The following is a 7,651-nucleotide window of genomic DNA, read 5'->3' as shown; positions in this document are numbered from 1 at the left end:
TGGCCAGTCGGCTAAATGGAGCTTCCATCGTCGCGGTTTGCTTGGGGTGACTTTTGGTGATGATGACATGCAGATTAGTACTGGTAGGTGATCACTCCCATATGGATTCTCTAAAACTTCCCATTTAAAATCATTAAAGAGAGAAGGTGAACAAAATGACAGGTCTAAAACACTCATCTTTCCCGTGCTCGGAGAGCAGTAGGTCGGTTTACCCGCGTTTAGTAAGCAAATGTTGTTAGATAGAATAAAATCTTCAATAATTAGGCCTCGCGCATCAATTTTTTCGCTTCCCCAGAAAGGAGAATGTGCATTAAAATCACCAACTACCACATAAGGTTCCGGTAGTTGATTTATAAGGTTTTCTAAGTCATTGAGAGCTATTTTTCGATGTGGCTCAACATACACGCAGCACACCGTGATTCTTTTAAATGTAAGCAAGGTGGCTGCCACTGCTTCAAACTGAGTGTCAAGTTTGTATTCACTAGCTGCAATATCATTCCTTACAATGATAGCAACACCACCCGAGAGCCTGCTAACGTGCTCTCGGTCGCGGCGAAAAACTTTATATTTTTTTAGTATGTTTTTATGCTGCGCACCGAGATTGGTTTCCTGAACGCACAGCGCTGCGGGTAAGAATGAAGCAAGAATGTCTTTTATGTCGCTGTAGTTTCTTAAAAGTCCTCTACAGTTCCAATGAACTAAGAACGCCATTTTATATGAGGAAGGTAGAGAGACTAAGTTTTTTCTGGCCCGGTGATTCGGGCCTTTTCTTTTCTAGTTCGCTCCAAGGAGCTCCGTCGCCTGTCAGATGTTGACGGCCCCGGACGGTCGTCGTTTGTTGTGTCCATTGCGTCCTCGGACGTGCTGGACGATTGTGCAGACTGCACAGACACATTTGTGGTAGATCCCGCCGTTACTGGAGAGACCTTGGGGCCAGCTGACCTAGAGGCCCGCGCAGCCTGCTTTGGGGGTGGTGGAGCAGCCCCAGCTACTTCCACCGGGGACGTAGAGGTCCCTGCCTTAGGTGCACCGTGTGTCACCTGGGCAGGTTCCAAAGACTGTTGTGACGCCGCCCCCTTTTGCGTCACAACAGAATAAGTTGGGGTGTGAGTGGACGTGAGTTTCTTACGTGCTTCCCTGTAAGTGAGGTTTTCTTTTACTTTTAGTGTGATGATATCTTTCTCTTGTTTCCATGTTGGACAGGTTCGTGAGTAAGCAGCGTGGCTGCCCTCACAGTTGATGCAAAGATGCGTTTCGGATTCACAGTTCTCAGTGGGATGCTCGTGGGAGGCACACTTCGCACATGTAAGTTGGCCTCGGCAAGTCTGTGAGCCGTGGCCATACCTTTGGCATTTGAAACAGCGACGCGGGTTAGGTATGTACGGTTTCAGTTTTATCTTCGTGTACCCTACCTCCACAGCCTCGGGCAGTGTGCTCGATTCGAAGGTAAGGACTAAGTGCCTGGTCGGTATCTCTTTGTTATCCCGTCTGATTTTAATTCTGAACACATTGATGACATTTTGTTCTCTTAGTCCTTCAAGGAGTTCTTCTTCACTTAGGTACTTTAGGTCGTCATCTGAAATGACTCCCCTCACCATGTTTAGAGAGCGATGTTTGGTGACATTAACTGGGCATTCCCCAAAGCTGGTTACTGTAGGAAGTTTTTCATTTTGATGATGGTACATAATTTCCAAGAGTAGGTCGCCATTTGGAAGTTTTTTGACATTGTATCCTTGGCCTATTGCTTCAGTCAATGTCTTGGTCACGACAAAAGGAGATATTTGCCTAGCTGTTTTTTGAGGGTCTTCACTGTGCACCACGTGGAAGCGTGGGAATCTGTTTGCATTCTTTAGAAAGAAGTTTGCAGTTTCATCGGTCCGTCCCCTTTTTCGGGAACGATCATTGGAGAGCAAAGAAGAAGCCATGCAGTAAGTTTTTGTTCCGCCGGGGTGGCGGCCACCCACCATGGAGCCCAACGAGGGGACGGGACAGGAACTCGCAAAGCAGACCTGCCCGCGCCAGCCGTACACCCCGACTATAACCAAATATGGCATAACGCAGGGTGGTTAGCCACACAAGGTTAACCCTCGCCGCCTGGAAGTAGGAAGAAACGAAGAAGGTAAGAGAAGACAGGACAGTTGTAAGAGAGAGGATAGGAAAGTGAAAGATGGAGGGGAGGACAGGAAAAGGCGACTGCCGATTTCCCCCGGGTGGGTCAGCCCGGAGGTGCCGTCTGTGGGAAGCGTGGGCCAAAGTGGTGTGTTGCCTCCGCCGAGGGGCATTAAAGGTCTAAAAACTCTGCATCGGCTCAACCACCAGGATCCCCTTTTCCCCAGACACGGCGATGCCACGCACGGCTAAGCGTGGGTGCTCGGGGTCCGTGGTGTCGCACAGTACACGCAAACATCTGCTTTAACAGATGCCCCCTGCGGGGCTTAAAGGATGAGCCTAAGTGTCCCCAATAATGTAGCACCTTGCAACAGAAGCTTCCGCCGCTGCTTTTGCAATTCAGCTATTGTTTTGTATTGTATTGTATTGTATTGTATTGTATTGTATTGGGGTTTTATGGCGCATAAGCAACTGAGGCTATCATGCGCCAAGAGCAAGGTTAAAATCTGTTCTTATTTGAAAAGGGGAAGAAGGTTCGTTTAAGTTTACAGTTTATTCAGAACGTCTGCTTCTTTTAAAAAACTAAGAACACATGTTAAGTTTATTATTGCTCTTTCTCCTAAAAGTAATTTGGGATGGAAAGGGATGGCATGATCATAAAAAATAGTGAAATGTTTTCTCCGTAGTGTCTCTAGTTTTGGGCATGCAATCAGGATGTGGTTGACTGTGAGTACTTCTCCGCATTCTCCACACGTAGGCTTATCTTGTTTCATTAGTAGAAAATTATGTGTGAGATGTGTGTGCCCGATACGCAGACGGCATACTGTAACCTCCATGAAGCGTTCCTGATGAGTGCTTGTTTCCCATTCTTCTATTATAGGCTTTACGAGGTGCAATTTATTACTTTCCTGGTTATTCCATATAGACTGCCATATATCCTTTTGTTTTCGTTTAATTAACTTTATGCAATCCTTATAAGGTATGTTTACTTTCTCTATTTCTTTCCTGCCTGCTTGAGCAGCACACACGTCCGCTCTCTCATTTCCTTCAATGCCCATGTGGCTTGGAACCCAACAGAATATTATGTTATGTCCTTGGGCTGATATCTTTATTACATCGTGTATTATGTTACCGAGTAATGGCATGACTGCATTTCTGGAGTTTAGAGCTGTGAGCACACTCAGTGAATCTGTATAGATAACACTGTTCTCAGTACCCTCGTACACAATTTTTGCTACAGCTACCAGGACAGCATAACACTCGGCTGCAAATACTGATGCACATTGAGGAAGTCGAATAATTTTTTCGGAGTTCCGATCCACTACAGCGCAGCCCACATAGAAGGCAGTTTTTGATCCGTCTGTGTAAAACTCTGTGCATTTGCTGTATTTCTCTTTTAGTGCGTGATATTCTTGTAATATATGTTCTGTAGGAGTTTCGCTCTTTTTGAACTGTGTAAGAGTGAGGTCACAGACTGTTGGAAAGTTGTACCATGGGGCCAGGGGCCTATTTTCTTGAGCGACATCAGGCAAGGTGTCCAGAATATGGAGCTCACGGCAAATGTCTTCAAATCGCATTATCAATGGTCTTGTTGTCTGAGGCTTATTTGAGAATATTGTTCGGGAGGGGCAAGTTGTGACAATCGGGTAACAGATGTGTTTTTTCCGTGTCCTTATTTTGAGGACATATGCGCATGTAAGTAAAGCTCGTCTATCTTTCAGAGAAGGCTCGTTAGTTTCAACATAGAGGCTATGCACAGGAGACGTTCTGTATGCACCACAAGCAAGGCGGAGGCCTAAGTTATGCACTGGGTCTAATTTCTTTAAATATGATTGCCTAGCTGCTCCATAGACTATGCTTCCATAGTCCAAGGAGGAGCGCACAACGGAGCGATATATATGCAAAAGGCATGCCCTATCAGATCCCCAATGTTTGCGTGAAAGGACTTTTAGGATGTTTAGGGATTTGGAGGCTTTCTTCTTTAGTGCTTGTATGTGAGGGAGAAAAGTGAGTTTTTTGTCAAAAGTAATGCCCAAGAATTTATGGTTATTGTTTATGGGCAATTTGATTTCATTTAGGTGTAAGGTAGGGTTGGGCTGTATGCCTCGTTTGAGCGAGAACATAACTGCCACTGTCTTCTGCGGGGAAAATTTAAACCCATTTTCACTGGCCCATTTTGTTAGCTTATTTATTGTTAATTGGATCTGTCTCTCACATGTGGACATGTTGCATGACGTGTAGGCTATTTGAAGGTCGTCCACATAGAGTGAATACATTATGGAATTTGGTATTACTTTACTGATCGAATTCATTTTTACCACGAAAAGTGTGGTGCTTAAAATGCACCCTTGGGGCACACCATTCTCCTGCAGGAAGGTTCTTGATAAAGTGGTCCCAAGACGTACTTGAAACGACCGATGTGACAAAAAGTCACTTAAAACCTTTAGCATTCTGCCACATATGCCTAGATCTGCTAGGTCGCGCAATATCCCATACCTCCAAGCCGTATCATATGCTTTCTCAAGGTCAAAGAAAACGGCAAGGCAATGCTGTCGGTGTATAAAAGCCTCTCTGATAGTGTTTTCAAGACGTACGAGATGGTCAGTTGTTGAGCATCCCTTTTTAAAACCGCACTGATGAATGTTTAAAAGTTGATGAGATTCTAAAACAACAGTTAGTCTGATGTTTAAAACACTTTCAAATGATTTTGCTAAACAGCTGGTGAGAGCAATGGGCCTATAACTACCAGGAGATGTCGGCTCCTTTCCGGGTTTTAAAAAAGGTATGACAACAGCTTTTTTCCACGCCTCTGGCAATTTTCCTAGGACCCATATTTTGTTAAAAAAATTTAATAGTGCCTCTATGGCAGGTTCGGATAAGTGGGCGAGCATTTTGTAGTGAATTTGGTCAGGACCAGGTGCAGTTTGTTTACCGGCAGCTAGGACATTTTTTATTTCTTGTAGTGTAATTAAGCTATTATAGGGTTCTTTTGTACCACTACTTGTAGGGAGTTTTTGTTTCTCTGCTGTGTTTTTGTGTTTTAGGAATGTTTTAGTGTAGTGTGATGAACTGGAAACTTCAGAAAAGTATTCACCTAAAATGTCGGCCTGTTCTTGTATAGTTGTCTGTACTCCGGGGGCTGTTAGAAGGGGAATGGTAAATGGAGAGTAGCTGCCATTTAGCTTTCTAACCTGTTCCCACATTTGTTTTGTTGTTGTTGAGCTATTTATAGAAGTTACATAGTTTTGCCAGGAGGCTTTTTCGGCGTGGCGGCGGATGTAGCGGGCTTTTGCTCTTGCTTTTTTAAACTTGACGAAATTGTCCTGTGTTGGGTATCTGCGAAAAATTCCCCATGTTTTGTTTTGTTCTTTTTTTGCTTGTTTACATTCTTTTGAATACCAGGTTTTGTGATTTTGTTTCACCACTCCTGAGGACTGAGGAATTGCTATATGTGCTGCAGTAAGGATACAATTTGTGTAAGCATCGTTTAGTTCATCTATATTATATTTATCTAGAGTAATTTTTTCTAGGCTGGCCTTCTCTCGGAACAGTGCCCAATCGGCTAAATGCAGCTTCCAGCGTCGCGGCTTGGATGGGATGATTTGTGGTGAAGATGTTAAGCTGATTAGTATAGGTAAGTGATCACTTCCGTGTGGATTATCTAAAACGTCCCATTTAAAATCTGTAAAAATTGATGGTGAGCTGAGGGATAAATCAATACAGCTCATTTTGCCTGAACTAGATGAACAGTAGGTTGGTTTTCCGGTGTTAAGAAGACAGATATTATTACATAGTATACAATCCTCGATGATATCGCCTCTCGTATCTGTTTTTCTACTGCCCCAAAGGATGGAATGTGCATTAAAATCTCCTACTATTAAAAATGGCTCTGGAAGCTGCTTTAAAAGGTCTTCTAATTCATAACTACTAAATTTAAGGTGCGGCTCTAAGTATATGCAGCACACAGTTATAGTTTTAAAAGCCTGTAAGGTTACCGCTATAGCTTCAAACTTAGTTTTTAGTTTGTATTCTCGAACTGCTATTCCATTTTTTACTACTATGGCAACGCCACCTGAGAGCCTGAGAGCTTGCTCTCGGTCGCGACGGAAGACTGTATAGTTTTTGAGTATGTTCTTATGTTTGGGACCTAAATTTGTCTCTTGCAAACACAAGGCTAGTGGTGAGTGAGTGGCCAATAAGTGTTTTATGTCATTTATATTAGTTAAAAGTCCTCTGCAGTTCCATTGTAAGAAAGCCATTTTGTATTAAATGAGTAGAGCAAGTTAAGTTTTGTTTTCAGGCCCTCTGATTCGGGGCTTTTCTCGTTTTTGTCTATCCAAGGAGCTGTGCCGTCCGTCTGACGTCGACGGCACAGGACTGCCTTGGCTTGTGTCCATCGCGTCTTCTGACACGCTGGACGCCCGTGCGGACCGCACAGGTGCGTTTGTATTTCCCCTCACCGCATGGTGGGAGGCCTTGAGGCCGGCTGACCTGGGGGTCTGCGCAGCCTGTTTTTCTGGTGGTGGTGCAGCGCTGGCCGCAGCCACCAAGGGCACGGATGGCCCTGCTCCCGGTTCACTGTGTGAAACCTGGGCAGGTGCCAGAGTCTGTTGTGGCTCAGTGCCCTGTTGTGCCACAACAGAATAGGCCGGTTTTTTTGACAGAACACGATTTCGTGCTTCCCGGAAAGTTATGTTTTCTTTGACCTTGATGGTAATGATTTCCTTTTCCTGTTTCCATATTGGGCATGTGCGTGAATAGGCAGGATGACTACCCTCACAGTTGGCACACAAGTGTGTCTGAACCTCACATTTTTGGGAATCGTGTTCATGGGAAGCACATTTTGCGCATCTCGGCTGGCCACGGCAGGTCTGGGAGCCGTGACCATAGCGTTGGCACTTGAAACAGCGGCGAGGATTTGGAATATATTTCCTGAGTTGAAGTTTCACATAACCTATTTCGACTGATTCGGGGAGGATACTTTGTGCAAATGTCAGGACAAGGTGCTTGGTCGGAATCTCTTTGTCATCGCGCCTCATTTTTATTCTGTAAACATCTATTACGTTTTGGTCTCTGAGGCCTTCTAGAAGTTCCTCTTCGGTTAAGGATCTGAGGTCATCGTCAGAGATAACTCCGCGGACAGTGTTCAGAGAACGGTGTGGACTGATGGTCACTGGGATTTCTCCAAAAGACTTTAATGTGGACAGTTTTTCATGTTGATGGTTATAGAAGATTTCAAACAGAAGGTCTCCGTTCGGAAGTTTCTTTACGTTGTAACCCTGACCTATTACTTCTGTCAGTGTCTTGGTCACTATGAAAGGTGAGATTTGTCTAGCCGTTTTCTCAGCGTTGTCACTGTGTACTACATGAAATCGTGGGAACCTGTTTGGGTTTTTCAGAAAGAATTTAGAGGTTTCGTCGGTGCGACCCCTTTTTCGGGATCGATCATGTGAGAGTAAAGAAGCCATAAAATAATGTTGACGTTCGGCCAGGGTGGCGGCCGCCCACCACCGAGCCCAACAAGGGGACGGGACGGGAGCTT

General features: G+C 44.7%; 1 long non-coding RNA gene across 1 annotated transcript; it reads left to right on the top strand.

Moving 5' to 3' along the window:
• Positions 1–4,802: 4,802 nt before the first annotated feature.
• LOC146195052 (uncharacterized) lies at positions 4,803–7,155 on the top strand. Its single transcript, XR_014705948.1, has 3 exons — positions 4,803–4,891; positions 5,640–5,743; positions 6,451–7,155. It is a non-coding gene; the product is annotated as an uncharacterized LOC146195052 (long non-coding RNA).
• Positions 7,156–7,651: the final 496 nt, after the last annotated feature.

The sequence above is a fragment of the Amblyomma maculatum genome, chromosome 3 (genome assembly GCF_055883805.1).
Source record: "Amblyomma maculatum isolate TAMU_Amacu chromosome 3, ASM5588380v1, whole genome shotgun sequence".
Classification (NCBI taxonomy): domain Eukaryota; kingdom Metazoa; phylum Arthropoda; class Arachnida; order Ixodida; family Ixodidae; genus Amblyomma; species Amblyomma maculatum.
Note: the sequence above shows the minus strand (reverse complement) of the source record. Positions and strands in the feature narration are given on the sequence as shown.